The sequence below is a fragment of the Hyla sarda genome, chromosome 13 (assembly GCF_029499605.1).
Source record: "Hyla sarda isolate aHylSar1 chromosome 13, aHylSar1.hap1, whole genome shotgun sequence".
NCBI lineage: Eukaryota > Metazoa > Chordata > Amphibia > Anura > Hylidae > Hyla > Hyla sarda.
The window spans coordinates 49,771,452-49,787,042 of NC_079201.1; the positions used below are offsets into that span (position 1 = coordinate 49,771,452).

The window sequence follows — 15,591 nt, forward strand, 5'->3', positions numbered from 1 at the left end:
GGGAATACCCGACATCTCCGCTCTGCTGAGGGCCTCCTTTGCATGTGTCACGGTGCAGCGGACTCTTGTTGAAAAGACTGGCTCAGCGGGCAGGTCCATGATTCGCTTGCTTCAAGGACACAAGGACTTGTCGTGGATGGCCGTCATGGGAGGTCTCTCTCTCAGGTCATTCATGCATGCCCGCAACCTGTGCAAGACCCGGTACTGCCCCCGTTTCCCCTACGTGGAGGAAACATCTTTCCACGTGTTTTGGCAGTGCCCCTTTGCACAGGGTCTGTTGGACGCCCTAGAACATGAACTCAGAGACTCAGTGCCCAGGAGCTGCCTATCGTACCATTCGGTGCTTTACGGCCTGTTCCCTGGGACCCACGACGTGGAGGCCATCCAGGAGGCCTGGCGCCTTATGAACTGTTTTAAGGACGCAGTGTGGCTTGCCAGGAACCGCCTCGTGATCAACAGGGAAAACATGTCCGTCCGGGACTGCCGCAGGTTCATCAAGAACCTGCTTAGAGACTATTCCATCTTGGACAGCTCGGCCTTTGATGAGGAAGAAGAGGAGTGAAGACCCCTCTCCTTCTCCCATGTCTCCCTGAAGATACAGCCCAACAGTTTGGCCCTGTGATCCGCCCCCTCCCTACCCCCACATAGTCGCCCACACCCCTACCCCGATCACAGATTGTATTATTTGGTTTTTGTTTGATCTCTTGTGCCTTTCTATTGCAGGATTGAGCTGAATGTTAGAGTAGCATGGTGTGCGATGTATAGCTTAGGGAACCTTTGCTGTGTATTGTACTATCATGCTTTGTGTGACTGTAATTTATTGTACGACTTGTAATGACTGAACGGAAAATAAAGCTCTTTCAATCAAAAAAGAAAGAGATAGGATGGCATTGTTTGCATGGAGCCCTACCAGTAAGAGAGTTCCAGATGAATAGAGGTATTGGAAGGAGTGAAAGATGTCCGAGGGAAGATTGTAGTGGAGTTGAAAGTGTGATGCATGTGGTTTGGAATTGTGAGATGGCTCAGAATGTATGGAGAGGGATAGGTCGGTTGTGTAAGGAGTTGACTGGAATTAATAGGTTGTCATATGAGGTTGTGATGTTTGGTCTTAGTATGATTGGAAGAAAGAATGATTGGGTGTTGTTTGTGTTGTTGGCGATTGTGAAGGAAGTCTTGTGGGATGTTAGGAATTTATGTGTGTTTATAAGAAAAGATGTGACTGTGGAAGGATGTTTAAGAAGGATTTTGGATAGGTTGTACACTGTTTATCTGCGTGATTAGAAGAATATGGGTGAAATAGATGCAGAGGGGATATGGACATTTTTGAAGTGGAGACATGTTGTAATGATGTAATGGTGATGGTATTTGAATTTGTTTTGAATTTGCTTTGAACAAATAAAGAATGACCTAATGATGAGTTAGACTTTACCATGCGTCAAAAATGACGCGTCATCTAAGTGGTGTTTAGTCTAAACCTGAAGGTTTAAAAAAAATTATTATTATTATTATGACTGCTGTGTTTACTGGTGGGTGACTGCCACCCAGCCAGAGTGTGTATGGGAGGCTGGCTGGCAGCCTCCCTTCCAGCAAGCAGTGATAGTGACCTGTTCCCTCCGGGTCTCGCCATGAGGCTGAGAGGGTCTAGAGCCGAGGTACTTTTGTGCCTCGGGGAGTGGTGACCCCGAGGTGCCGAAACTCACTGGGAGGATATACTCACTGAGTTGAAGCACGGGCACCATAATCTCTTCACCTTGTGGCACTCACCTCTTGATTCCCGGCCTTCTGGCTAGGATCAGAGAAATTTTTATAGATCCGGCCGGATGTCCGGGCAGTATATCTGCACACATTCATTTATTTATTTTTGTCTCACTGTGTCACTTTTTGCGTGTTGTGTGTACACAGGATTTGTCAGGATGCGGTAGCCCTTCTGGGTGTCCCTCCTGGCGGTCTAGGGGAGGTGTGTGTGTGGCCATTAGGTTCCGCACCTCCCTGCAAACACCCCGGGTGCTCCTGCTTTGGCAGGGTACCTACCGTTATCGGCTCTGCGGGCAGATACATTGGCTAACGCCAAGGGGGATGCCGGGAGCATTTGTGGTCCCCTAGTAGCTTCGGCGAAAAGGGACATCGAACCTGGAACCTCGCAGGTACCTTTTGGTCCGGAGGCGAAGGATAAGGTTTGTTGGGGGCCTCTCTTCTATCGGAGAAGGGCTTGCGATAGACCGCATCCTTTGTGCACGTTTTTTTTTTTAGTGTAACACGTTTGCACTTTTTCTTGCACTTTGGGTGATTCAAGAGCACGTTCCTCGGCTCTTAGATAAAAAAAAATATATATTGTATATAAGTCTAAAGTGCAACATCTAGAAGAAAATGAGCAGTGTACACGGTATTTCTTTAAAAAATGTTTTAATGCTAAAGGGGTTTTTCAATCTGTTTTTACTCCTACGGGGGGAGTTTTTGGAGAGGAGATGGTAAAGGAGATTGGCAGATTTTATGAGACACTTTTTAGCAATAAGAGCAGAGCCAGTGAGACGGAGATGAATGATTATTTTAATATTTTGGAGAATAATGTTCCTGTTGAAAAAGTTGCTTTTTTGACTGATGATGTTAGTGAACGGGAGATAAAGCAGGCCCTGGATAAGATGGCCAAAGTGAAGACACCAGGCTGTGATGGTCTCCCCGCTGAGTTTTATTCTGCGTTCTGGAATATTTTAAGTAAAGAGTTCACACGGGTGGTGCAATATGTTTTTAACTCAGGTGTTTTAGCTGAATCTATGAAGAAAGGGGTCATAACATTAATTCATAAAAAAAGGTGATGGCAGAGATCTTAAAAATTGAAGACCTAAAACTTTATTAAATTGTGACTACAAGATAATTGCTAAGATTGTGGCTAATAGACTGAGTGATGTAGTGGACCACCTTGTGGGAGAATACCAAGTTTGTGCAGTACCGAAAAGAAAAATAACAGATAATTTATTGCTTTTAAGAAACTCTATTTATTACAGTAATTTTAACAAGAATGCACTGTTTGTTGAGTCCATAGATTTCGAAAAGGCTTATGATAAGGTTGCACATGATTTTATGTTCATTGCTTTAAAACACTTAGGTATTCCAGAAAAGTTATTATCTGTTATTAAGAGTTTTTATCATGGGGAGACAAGTCAGATTTTAGTTAATGGGCATGTGGGGCCTGTTTTTAATGTTTTGTCTGGAGTCAGACAGGGATGCCCACTCTCCCCAATTCTGTTTATATGCGTTTTAGAGGGCCTGTTGAAGAATGTGCAGAAGGATAAATGTGTGAGTGGTGTTTTTATTCCAGGTAGTGATGGCAATAAGTTAAAGGTTTTCGCTTCTCGGCCTTTTGGCTAAGATCAAGTGTAGTATCTGTTCTTATCAGTTTTTCATGCCGGTGGACTGTGATGCCGGTATGGGGCTGGTGGGGATGGGTGCTGCATGGAGGATGCAGGTGTACCAGGGCTTTCCGGGGTTGGTTCTGAGGAATCAGCTCGATGGCTGCCCCGATGTGACCTGTTCCCTCCGGGTCTCGCCATGAGGCTGAGAGGGTCTAGAGCCGAGGTACTTTTGTGCCTCGGGGAGTGGTGACCCCGAGGTGCCGAAACTCACTGGGAGGATAGACTCACTGAGTTGAAGCACGGGCACCATAATCTCTTCACCTTGTGGCACTCACCTCTTGATTCCCGGCCTTCTGGCTAGGATCAGAGAAATTTTTATAGATCCGGCCGGATGTCCGGGCAGTATATCTGCACACATTCACTTATTTATTTCTTTTTTGTCTCACTGTGTCACTTTTTGCGTGTTGTGTGTTCACAGGATTTGTCAGAATGCGGTAGCCCTTCTGGGTGTCCCTCCTGGCGATCTAGGGGAGGTGTGTGTGGCCATTAGGTTCCGCACCTCCCTGCAAACAGCCCGGGTACTCCTGCTTAGGCAGGGTACCTACTGTTATCGGCTCTGCGGGCAGATACCTTGGCTAACGCCAAGGGGGATGCCGGGAGCATTTGTGGTCCCCTAGTAGCTTCGGCGAAAAGGGACATCGAACCTGGAACCTCGCAGGTACCTTTTGGTCCGGAGGCGAAGGGTAAGGTTTGTTGGGGGGCCTCTCTCCTATCGGAGAAGGGCTTGCGATAGACCGCATCCTCTGTGCACGTTTTTTTTTAGCGTAACACGTTTGCACTTTTTCTTGCACTTTGGGTGAATCGAGAGCACGTTCCTCGGCTTTAGATTAAAAAAAAATAAGTTAAAGGTTTTAGCTTCGCTGAGACTATCCGGCAGAATGGAGAGATCAGAGGGATCACCGCACCAGGACCAGATCGCCACGAGGTCAAGTGCTCGCTCTACATGGACGACGTGACCGTCTTCTGCGCTGACCAGCGTTCGGTGACTGCACTCGTCCAGACCTGCGAGGACTTCGGCAGAGCTTTGGGGGCAAAAGTCAACTGCGGGAAGTCGGAGGCCATGCTCTTCGGGGAATGACACCTGGCTTCTTCCGCCCCCTTCCCCTTTACTGTTAAGCCGGACTTCATTCAAATTCTTGGAGTCTGGTTCGGGAAGGAAGGAGTGGCCCTTAAATCTTGGCAAGACCAACTAGGAAGGATAAACTCGAAGATCGGACTGTGGAGCTCCAGAAAGCTCACGATGGAAGGCAAGGCACTTGTCCTGCGGAGTGAAGTCTTGCCTGTGCTCCAATATACCGCACAGGCCTGGCCTCCCCATACCACCGTTTGCAAGGCCATCACCCGGACAGTGTTTGGCTTCGTCTGGGGCAAAATGGACAGAGTCAAGAGGTCCGTGATGTACAAGGAGCCCCGCAAGGGTGGGAAGGGAATACACGACATCCCCACTCTGCTGAGGGCCTCCTTTGCATGTGTCACGGTGCAGCGGACTCTTGTTGAAAAGACTGGCTCAGCGGGCAGGTCCATGTCTCGCTTGCTTCTCATGCCCCTCTGGAGACAGCTGGGCTGGGACAAGTGGGACAGCTCCATCCCTTACAACTGGAACACTCCCTGGTTCTATGGGGATGTTGTTCGGTTTGTGAGGGAGCACCAGCTGGAAGGACTGAAACCCGACCTATGGAAGCCGAAGACAATCCACAAGCTCAAGCTAAGGACTTGACCGAGCTGGTTCCGGGACTCCCCGCAGCCACTGCAGAGACAGTTTGGAACAATGTGGCCTCAAAGCGGCTTACCAATGGACACAAGGACTTGTCGTGGATGGCCGTCATGGGAGGTCTCTCTCTCAGGTCATTCATGCATGCCCGCGACCTGTGCAAAACCCGGTACTGCCCCCGGTGCCCCTACGTGGAGGAAACATCTTTCCACATGTTTTGGCAGTGCCCCTTTGCACAGGGTCTGTTGGACGCCCTAGAACATGAACTCAGAGACTCAGTGCCCAGGAGCTGCCAATCGTACCATTCGGTGCTTTACGGCCTGTTCCCTGGGACCCACGACGTGGAGGCCATCCAGGAGGCCTGGCGCCTTATGAACTGTTTTAAGGACGCAGTGTGGCTTGCCAGGAACCGCCTCGTGATCAACAGGGAGAACATGTCCGTCCGGGACTGCCGCAGGTTCATCAAGACCCTGCTTAGAGACTACTCCATCTTGGACAGCCCGGCCGTTGATGAGGAAGAAGAGGAGTGAAGACCCCTCTCCTTCTCCCATGTCTCCCTGAAGATACAGCCCAACAGTTTGGCCCTGTGATCCGCCCCCTCCCTACCCCGATCACAGATTGTATTATTTGGTTTTTGTTCGATCTCTTGTGCCTTTCTATTGCAGGATTGAGCTGAATGATAGAGTAGCATGGTGTGCGATGTATAGCTTAGGGAACCTTTGCTGTGTATTGTAATGACTGAACGGAAAATAAAGCTCTTTCAATCAAAAATAAGTTAAAGGTTTTAAGCTGTCTTTTAGCTGGTGGGTGCTGAATTTTCCTAATTGACATACATGGGGGTCTCCTGGCTGTTCACACAGGTGTGTCATTGCTGTTGATTGACCATGCATTGGTTCTGTGGTATTGGAAAGATAAAAACAAATGTTGCCGGCCATCTGTTGCAAGAATGGATAGGTCATCAGCTAAGAGGCATTTGTTTTTACAAACTTCTGCTCACAACCAATGGTGCAATATAGTGGGGGGTATTTATCAAAGCTGGCTGTCTCCCGCATCAATATAGACCAAACTGAGGCGCAATGCTCTTGATGAATTTCGTGCACATACTTTGAGCTCTATCCTTTAGACTGTATTTAAACCTGCTCCAACATGGTCTGACATTTCGGCGTGCTTTCAGCTGATGCGACTTGTCGCTGAAAAGTTGCTTTTGATCAATTCAGCACCAATGCATAATGTTCTAAAAATCCTCTTGAGCAAAAGTTGCAGAAAAGTCGCACATATTTAGGCTGCACCTTTCTGTGCGACAAATGTAGACAGGAAAATCTGTCTAAATCCTTTGAAAATGATCCCCCAGTGTCTCCATCTGCTGGCGGTATTGAATAAGCATTGCTGCAATGATAGGCTCTGAATAAGACGAAGAAGAAAAAGAAAAATAATATGCAGAGAAAAGAAGAGGAAGGAAGAAATTAAGAGGATAAGAAGGGAGAAAGAGGTGAAAACGGGTTTAAAAATGAATTTGGCGAAGAAATATATATATATATATATATACACACACACATATATAAATGTATTCTCCATTGAGATATTGTTGCTGCTTCCAGGAGCCTTAGCACTGTGCTATGATGTCACTCAATACCACTGACATCGCGAGATGTAAACAACATCTCACCTTTGCTGTGTATGTGACCATGGAGATGGTGATGTCGTCTAGAACCTTCAGAGAAGCAACAGGAGATTGTTGCATCCATCTAGAACCCTTAGAACTACTGTGCTATGATGTCACTCACTTCCACTGGCATTGCAAAGTGTAAACTCCAACTCACCTTTGTTGTGTATGTAACCATGGAGATTGTGATGTCGCCTAGAACCTTCACAGAACCAACAGCTTTATGAGAATCAGCACTGCCATGAGCAGAATCATCACCGCCATAGGTTGTCAAATAACCCAGATTTAACCAAAACAAGTGAGTCCAATAGGATGCAGGCATGTCCTCTATCCTTACAGCTTCCCGTGGCTGTTGGTTTGATACCATTTGGGGACAGCCAAGGAGGCATCTGCAGGCAACAAAGGTAGGTGTGTGCTTGTGTGTGTGTTTCCTATGCAGATCCTAAGCCCAGTGTCACATGCAAGTAGGAGGAGTAAGAAGGGTTCCTGGCAAATCCGGGTAATGGATTGCATTTAAAAATGCTCCATTGGAGTGCAATGGGCTCCTGTCTTCTGCTTTGCAATAATGATATGGGTTTAGGGTCTGCTGTGTGTACTGGTGGCTGACTGCCACCCAGCCAGAGTGTGTATGCTAGGCTGCCTGCCAGCCTCCCTTCCTGCAAGCAGTGATAGTGCACATGAAGGGGACATTGTTGGGCCCGCCCCTTTCACGGTTATCGCTTCTCGGCCTTTTGGCTAAGATCAGGTGTAGGATATCTGCATCTTGATTCCCGGCCTTCTGGCTAGGATCAGAGAAATTTTTATAGATCTGGCCGGATGTCCGGGCAGTATATCTGCACACATTCACTTATTTATTTCTTTTTGTCTCACTGTGTCACTTTTTGTGTGTTGTGTGTTCACAGGATTGGTCAGGATGCGGTAGCCCTTCTGGGTGTCCCTCCTGGCGGTCTAGGGGAGGTGTGTGTGGCCATTAGGTTTCGCACCTCCCTGCAAACACCCCGGGTACTCCTGCTTTGGCAGGGTACCTACCGTTATCGGCTCTGCGGGCAGATACCTTGGCTAACGCCAAGGGGGATGCCGGGAGCATTTGTGGTCCCCTAGTAGCTTCGGCGAAAAGGGACATCGAACCTGGAACCTCGCAGGTACCTTTTGGTCCGGAGGCGAAGGGTAAGGTTTGTTGGGGGGACTCTCTCCTATCGGAGAAGGGCTTGCGATAGACCGCATCCTGTGTGCACGTGTTTTTTAGTGTAACACGTTTGCACTTTTTCTTGCACTTTGGGTGAATCGAGAGCACGTTCCTCGGCAAAAAAAAAAAGTAGGATATCTGCATCTGGTCTGGCCGAAGGGTGTCTGGGGGATTGTCCTTCCTTACGGGAGGACTTCACCCCCTCGCAGCTATTGGGGAGCGGGCTTAGTCCCCAGACAACGGGGAGCGATCCCCCTTCACTGCCCACAATTGGTGGGGGAGTGTTTTCCTGTTCCTGTTTGGACAAGATTCATCGCAAGATGGCGGAAGTATCGGATGTGGCTGGATCTGGAGAAGGAGATTTGCCTTTCTTTGGGAGACTAAAGAATGGAGTACGGATTGTGCTTAAGGACCTACAGAAGAGAGAGAAAGGACTTTCGTTTGTCGTGGAGGAACTCTTGTTTGGCCTTTTAAAGATTAACAAGGTACAAGTTCTTTCAATGCTTGAATTCCCAAGGAAGGGATGTTATGATATCATTTTTGTGTCTGAAGAGGACTGTGACTTATTTTGTAAAAGAATTGAGACTTTTAAGTCTGACTCGGTTTAGCAGGGGGTGGAGGTTCTCCCTCATTTTCCAAAAAAAGAAAGGATACTGACTGTGAGGATGTATAGCCCATACATTCCATACTCAATTTTGTGCTGAAGTTGTGTCGCTGGGTAAAATTTTTAACCAGTATGGCTTTTGGTCCACAAAATGGAAATTCAAGGTAAAATTTATGGAGGAGGCTGATGGGAGGATAATCTTACCCCCCTCTCGGTTCAAGATAGGGGTTGTGAATGGTGATCTATTTTTTGCTGGAATGAAAAGCTTTTGTAGGAGATGTAAACGGTATGGTCACTTGAAAGAAGAGTGTACATTTTCATGGTGTGAGAAGTGTCAGAAAGAAGGTCATTAAACATCGTCATGTGATCAGAGAAAGAAATGTAACTTGTGTGGCAAAATTGGTCATTTATATGCAAGTTGCCCAAAGAGGAAGAAAAAAAGGGATGAATTGAGTTCTGTACAAGATGAAAAAGAGGAGCCGGAGATTAAGGGATTTGTGAAGAGTAAAGATGAAGAAAAAGACAAATAAATGTTTGTAATCGAGGAATCTGCTTTGGAAGATGTACAGTGTGATACAGATTCGGAGAGATAAGGAGGAATTAATCTCGGAAGCTGTGCACAGTAGTGCATATCAAGAACAAGAAGAACAAGAAGAACCATCTGGTTCAAACATAGAAGAAGATCAGGTGGAGAAGTATGTGAAAGGACATTTGTCAAGAGAGGACAAATTATTTTTTGAGAGGAGAATTGAGGAGATTAAGAGTAAATTCAATATGAAATTCCAAAGAGGTAGGTTGTTGGATAGATTGCAATGGGATCTAGATCGGTTTTTAGAGACCTATAAAATACAGGTTGGTTTGGCTGCAATCATAAAAAAGGAACGGCTCAAAATTTCTACGCATCCAATTTATCTGGATCTCATCATGGTTTTTTCGGAGAAATATGGATATTTGGTAATATAAGGGTCTAGGACTTTTTGGTGGTAGGTTGTGTGTTTGTTTTGCTTTTTGAGTTTGTCTTTGTTTATTTGGCAATTTATATTTTTGTCTATTTTATTTTTTTTTTTAAATAAAAAGGTAGGTTTCAATATGATGAAGTCATAGCTCATTTAACATCAATATGTTTTGAGCATATACGAGTAATGACGTTCTGATGAAACCTTATCTGTTCTTATCAGTTTTTCATGCCGGTGTACGGTGGGGCTGGTGGGGATGGGTGCTGCATGGAGGATGCAGGTGTACCCGGGCTTTCCGGGGCTGGTTCTGCGGAATCAGCTCGACGGCTGCCCCGATGTGACCTGTTCCCTCCGGGTCTCGCCATGAGGTTGAAAGGGTCTAGAGCCGAGGTACTTTTGTGCCTCGGGGTGTGGTGACCCCGAGGTGCCGAAGCTCAGTGGGAGGATATGCTCACTGAGTTGAAGCACGGGCACCATAATCTCTTCACCTTGTGGCACTCACCTCTTGATTCCCGGCCTTCTGGCTAGGATCAGAGAAATTTTTATAGATCCGGCCGGATGTCCGGGCAGTATATCTGCACACATTCACTTATTTATTTCTTTTTTGTCTCTCTGTGTCACTTTTTGCGTGTTGTGTGTTCACAGGATTTGTCAGGACGCGGTAGCCCTTCTGGGTGTCCCTCCTGGCGGTCTAGGGGAGGTGTGTGTGGCCATTAGGTTCCGCACCTCCCTGCAAACACCCCGGGTACTCCTGCTTTGGCAGGGTACCTACCGTTATCGGCTCTGCGGGCAGATACCTTGGCTAACGCCAAGGGGGATGCCGGGAGCATTTGTGGTCCCCTAGTAGCTTCGGCGAAACCTGGAACCTCGCAGGTACCTTTTGGTCCGGAGGCGAAGCGTAAGGTTTGTTGGGGGGCCTCTCTCCTATTGGAGAAGGGCTTGCGATAGACCGCATCCTTTGTGCACGTTTTTTTTAGTGTAACACGTTTGCACTTTTTCTTGCACTTTGGGTGAATCGAGAGCACGTTCCTCGGATTTAGATAAAAAAATAAAATAAAAAAAAGAAAGCTTAGTCTGGGTCAGGGAGTGCGAGTGACTCTGCTTGGCGGAGTGCTCTACAAAAGTGATACTGTGGTTTCTGGACCGACAGGATGAATGGCTTTATTAAGAACACGATTCGGGTGAAGGTGGCAGTTGAAGATGAAGAAAAGAATAAGATCACGTTTGTGGGGCGTTGCTTGGTGGAGGATATGGCTGGAATACCGATGTCGGAAGTCTTTTGTCTACAGGAAAGTAGGTGGACAGGTATTTATGATGTGAGCTTTCGTGCTATTGATCATTGCCATTTCTTTTATCATGGTTTACGTGAGAACAAAGAGAATGTGGTTATGAAGAATGTGTCTTTTGAGCCCATGTTTGAATTGGAAGAGAAGCCTGTGTTGGTCAGAGTGTATAACCCTTTTATGGATGTGAGACTGATTGAGAATTTCCTAAAGCAGTACTGTGAGAGTGTTAAAGGTGGAATACCGCAGAAGAGTATATTGGGAGTTTTTAATGCTGAATACAAGTACTATGTGAAGCTGAAGCCGGATGTAAATGGGATATATGGAGTGAAGAACCCTCCGGCGAGTTTTTCGATTGCGGGGCAGAGGGGGTATCTTACGTACCCTGGACAGCCGACCTATTGTCGCAAGTGTCATATGTTTGGGCATGTGAAGGAGGATTGTGCGCCAGTGAAAGTGTGCAGGAATTGCCAGAAAGAAGGACATGAGGCTAATGCGTGTCCTATGCCAAAAAAATGCCATGTGTGTGGACATGTGATGAGAGAGTGCCCGGAAGAGAGAAAAAGGAGGGAGGAGGTGAAGATTGAAAGGCAGAAAGAGGTAGAAAGGAAGCAGGAGGAGGGAAACAGATACCTGGAAGAGAGAGAGAAAAGGGAGACAAGTGCTGTGATGGAGGGGACTCCAATTTTGTAGGGAAAACCCATTTTGGAGGGAAAATCTGTTTTGGAGGGAAAATCTGTTTTGGAGGGAAAATCTGGACATAAACTTATGGAGAGCAAGACTGTGGCTGTGGTGCAGAAGGAGTTGGAGGTAGAGATGGAGGATGAGTCTGTGATTGAAGAGTTTACTACCGATTCAGAGAGTGCTGTGCCTTCAGGAAGGCATAGAGGGAAGAAAGTGGCAGATGATTTGTGTCAAAGGTATCCAAAAAAGCGAGAAAGAAAGAATGGGCTGAGAGGAGTGAGGAGACCTCGTTAAGTACGAGAAACCCTTTTGAACCTTTATTTAGATCCGAGGTGGATCAACAAGGTGATGGACAAGTACCGCTTGGTACCTTAACCCGAAGAACATCGCATTGATTGGTGTTTTCTTTTGTATATATTTGATTGTTTTGTTGTGTTTTTTCCTTTGTTTGTTTTTTTTCATATGGGGATGGTAGTATGCCTTTTAAAATAATTTCATCTAATGTTAGGGTGTTTAGGAGTAGGGTTAGGAGGGCTGCAATTTTGCAGGAGTTGGCAGGTATGGGGGCTGATGTTATTTGTGTACAAGAGTGTGGGTTGGTGGAGTGGGGATATGGGGATGCTGTGTGGTCTATGTCTTCTGTAAATAGGAATGATGGGGTTGGTGTGTTATTTAAGGATAAGAGGTTCAAGGTAGAGAGTTATACAGTGATTGAAGAGGGAAGGTGTTTGATGGTTAAGGTGGAGGTGGCTGGAGTTAAGGTTCGAATATTTAATGTGTATGCGTCTGTTAAGAAGAATGAGAGGGTGGAGTTGTTTGAGAAGTTAAAGTTGTTTTTGCCGGGGAGAGAGCCTATGGTATGTGTGGGGGATTTCAATTGTGAGATTGAAGGGAGTAAGATTGATGTATCTGGTAGAATGTTGAGGAATGTGGTGAATGATTTGAGGTTGCAAGATGTGGCTAGGTTATGTAATGTTGATGTGTGTCCGACTTATTTTTCAGATAGGGGAAAGTGTGCTTCAAGATTGGATATGTGTTTTGTGTCAAAAGGAGTGGTGGGTAGGGAGTATATGCAAATGAAGGTATTGTATTCAGATCATGAGTGTGTAAGATGTGGTTTGGGGTTTAATGTGGAATGTATGAGTGGGCGTGGTTTATGGAAATTGAATGTTAGTTTGATGGAGGAGGGAGGGGTGTATGAGAGGTATGTGAAGAAGTATGAGGTTTGGAAGAGGAGGAAAGCTGATTTTGTGGATGTATTGCAGTGGTGGAGTTGGGTGAAGGAGAGAACGCATGTTTTCTTTAAGAGAGAGGGGTATAAGAGAGCTGCGGGAAAGAGAAGAAGGTATGAGTGGCTGCAGAAGAGATTGATCTTTTTGAAAAAATGGAGGAAGAGTGGTGGTTGTGTGGAGAGTGAGATTGAAGAGATTAAGAAGGAAGTAGAGAAGTGGATGTTGGAGAGAGGAAGAGAGATTGTGTATCAGGCTAAGTTGAATAAGTTGGAGAAGGGTGAGAGATGCTCAAGGTTTTTCTTTAAAAGGGTGTCTGGTAAAAGAGAGGAGTTGATAGAGGTGTATGATAAGGATGGTGTGATGGTTAAAGGTAAAAGAGTGTTGAGTGTGGTTGAGGATTTTTATAAGGATTTATATGCTGAGAAGGAGTGTGATATTGGTCTGCAGTCTGAGGTGATTGGGAAGATTGAGAGCAGAGTGCATGACGGGGAGGCAGATAGTCTGGTGAAAGAGTTGGAGTGACGGGGAGGCAGATAGGCATGACGGGGAGGCAGATAGTCTGGTGAAAGAGTTGGAGTTGGTGATTATAAGTATGGCTAGAAATAAGACACCAGGTGAGGATGGGTTGCCGGTTGAATTTTATATAAGAATGTGGGAGACTGTGAAAGAGGATTTGGTGGAGATTTATGATTTTGTGTGTAAGAATGGTAGATTGGAGGAAAGTATGAAGAGTGGAGTGGTGGTGTTGATCTTTAAAAAAAAGGGGATAGAAAGGATGTGAGAAATTGGAGACCGATTACGTTATTAAATGTTGATTATAAAATTCTTGCAAAGGTGTTGGCGAATAGAATGAGGGATGTGATTGATCAGGTGATTGGAGAAGAGCAAGTATGTGGTGTGCCAAAAAGAAGGATAAGTGAGAATTTGGGGTTGTTGCGTTATATGTTATGGGATTGCTTGGGTAGAGACCAGTGTGTTGGAGTGTTGTCTTTGGATTTTGAGAAAGCGTTTGATAGGTTGTCGCATGAGTATTTATTTAAAGTGTTGGATAGAATGGGTTTTCCGGATGACTTTGTAAAAATGATTAGAGTATTGTATGATGGAGTGTATAGTAAAGTATTAATTAATGGCTGGGTTAGTAAGAAAGTGAATGTGTGTTCTGGAGTGAGACAGGGGTGTCCCCTGTCGCCCTTGGTCTTTATATGTGCGATAGAGCCTTTGTTGGAGTTGTTGAGAAGAGATAAGTGTATGAGAGGTGTGAGGATTCCTGGGAGTGGTGGGAGAGACTTGAAAGTGTTGGCATATATGGATGATGTTTGTGTGATCTGTAAGTATGTTGGAGCTTTGCAGAGAGCAAAGTTGTTGGCTGGATATTTTTGTGGTGCTTCTGGTTTAAGAGTTAATTGGGATAAGAGTGAGTATAAGGTTTTTGGAAGGATGAATGAAGTAGAGGATGTAGGTGTGAAATGTGTAGATGGAGCGATTAAGGTGTTGGGAGTTAAGTTTGATGAGAGGCTGGAGGGAAGAGAAAGTTGGGAAGAGGTTGGTGTTAGAATAAAGAGGAAGTTGGATTTTTGGAGTATGAGAGAGTTTTTTTTTTTTTTTTTATCTAAAAGCTGAGGAACGTGCTCTTGAATCACCCAAAGTGCAAGAAAAAGTGCAAACGTGTTACACTAAATAAACGTGCACAAAGGATGCGGTCTATCGCAAGCCCTTCTCCGATAGGAGAGAGGCCCCCCAACAAACCTTACCCTTCGCCTCCGGACCAAAAGGTACCTGCGAGGTTCCAGGTTCGATGTCCCTTTTCGCCGAAGCTACTAGGGGACCACAAATGCTCCCGGCATCCCCCTTGGCGTTAGCCAAAGTATCTGCCCGCAGAGCCGATAACGGTAGGTACCCTGCCAAAGCAGGAGTTCCCGGGGTGTTTGCAGGGAGGTGCGGAACCTAATGGCCACACACACCTCCCCTTGACTGCCAGGAGGGACACCCAGAAGGGCTACCTCATCCTGACAAATCCTGTGAACACACAACACGCAAAAAGTGACACAGTGAGACAAAAAGAAATAAATAAGTGAATGTGTGCAGATATACTGCCCGGACATTCGGCCGGATCTATAAGAATTTCTCTGATCCTAGCCAGAAGGCCGGGAATCAAGAGGTGAGTGCCACAAGGTGAAGAGATTATGGTGCCCGTGCTCCAACTCAGTGAGCCAGTATTCCCAGTTAGTTTCGGCACCTCAGGGTCACCACTCCCCGAGGCACAAAAGTACCTCGGCTCTAGACCCTCTCAGCCTCATGGCGAGACCCAGAGGGAACAGGTCACATCGGGACAGCCGTCGAGCTGATTCCTCAGAACCAGCCCTGGAAAGCCCTGGTACACCTGCATCCTCCATGCAGCACCCATCCCCACCAGCATGAAAACTGATAAGAACAGATACTACACTTGATCTTAGCCAAAAGGCCGAGAAGTTGTCAATGATTGGTAAGATTGTGGTGATCAAGAGTGTGATATTGCCAATTCTGCTGTATGTGGCTTTGGTTTTTCCACCAGATTATATGACAGTGAGAAAGTTGAATAGGATTTTGTTTGTATTTTTCTGGGGACCGAAAGTGGAGAAGGTGAGAAGAGAGAATGTGATGAAGGAGTGTAGGAATGGAGGAATTAATTTTCCTAATGTTGAAGTGTATCTGGGGATTAATGTATTGTTTGCTGTGAGGAGGAGCATGGGAGAGCAGTAGAAATTTGCATGTATGATGGGGTTTCTAGGAGTGGGTGTGTTATGCAGATTAGGGTGGATGGAGAGAGATCTGAGAAAGCCGTATGCTTTGGTGAGTCCTGGTTGGTATGTGTTTGTTGAGGTG

General features: G+C 46.1%; 2 pseudogenes; one reads left to right on the forward strand and one right to left on the reverse strand.

Annotated features, from left to right (window-relative positions):
* The first annotated feature begins 3,342 nt into the window (after positions 1 to 3,342).
* On the forward strand, positions 3,343 to 3,452 carry LOC130297810 (U2 spliceosomal RNA; annotated as a pseudogene).
* Positions 3,453 to 15,042: 11,590 nt separating this feature from the next.
* LOC130297873 (U2 spliceosomal RNA) lies at positions 15,043 to 15,202 on the reverse strand (annotated as a pseudogene).
* Between the last annotated feature and the right edge of the window lie 389 nt (positions 15,203 to 15,591).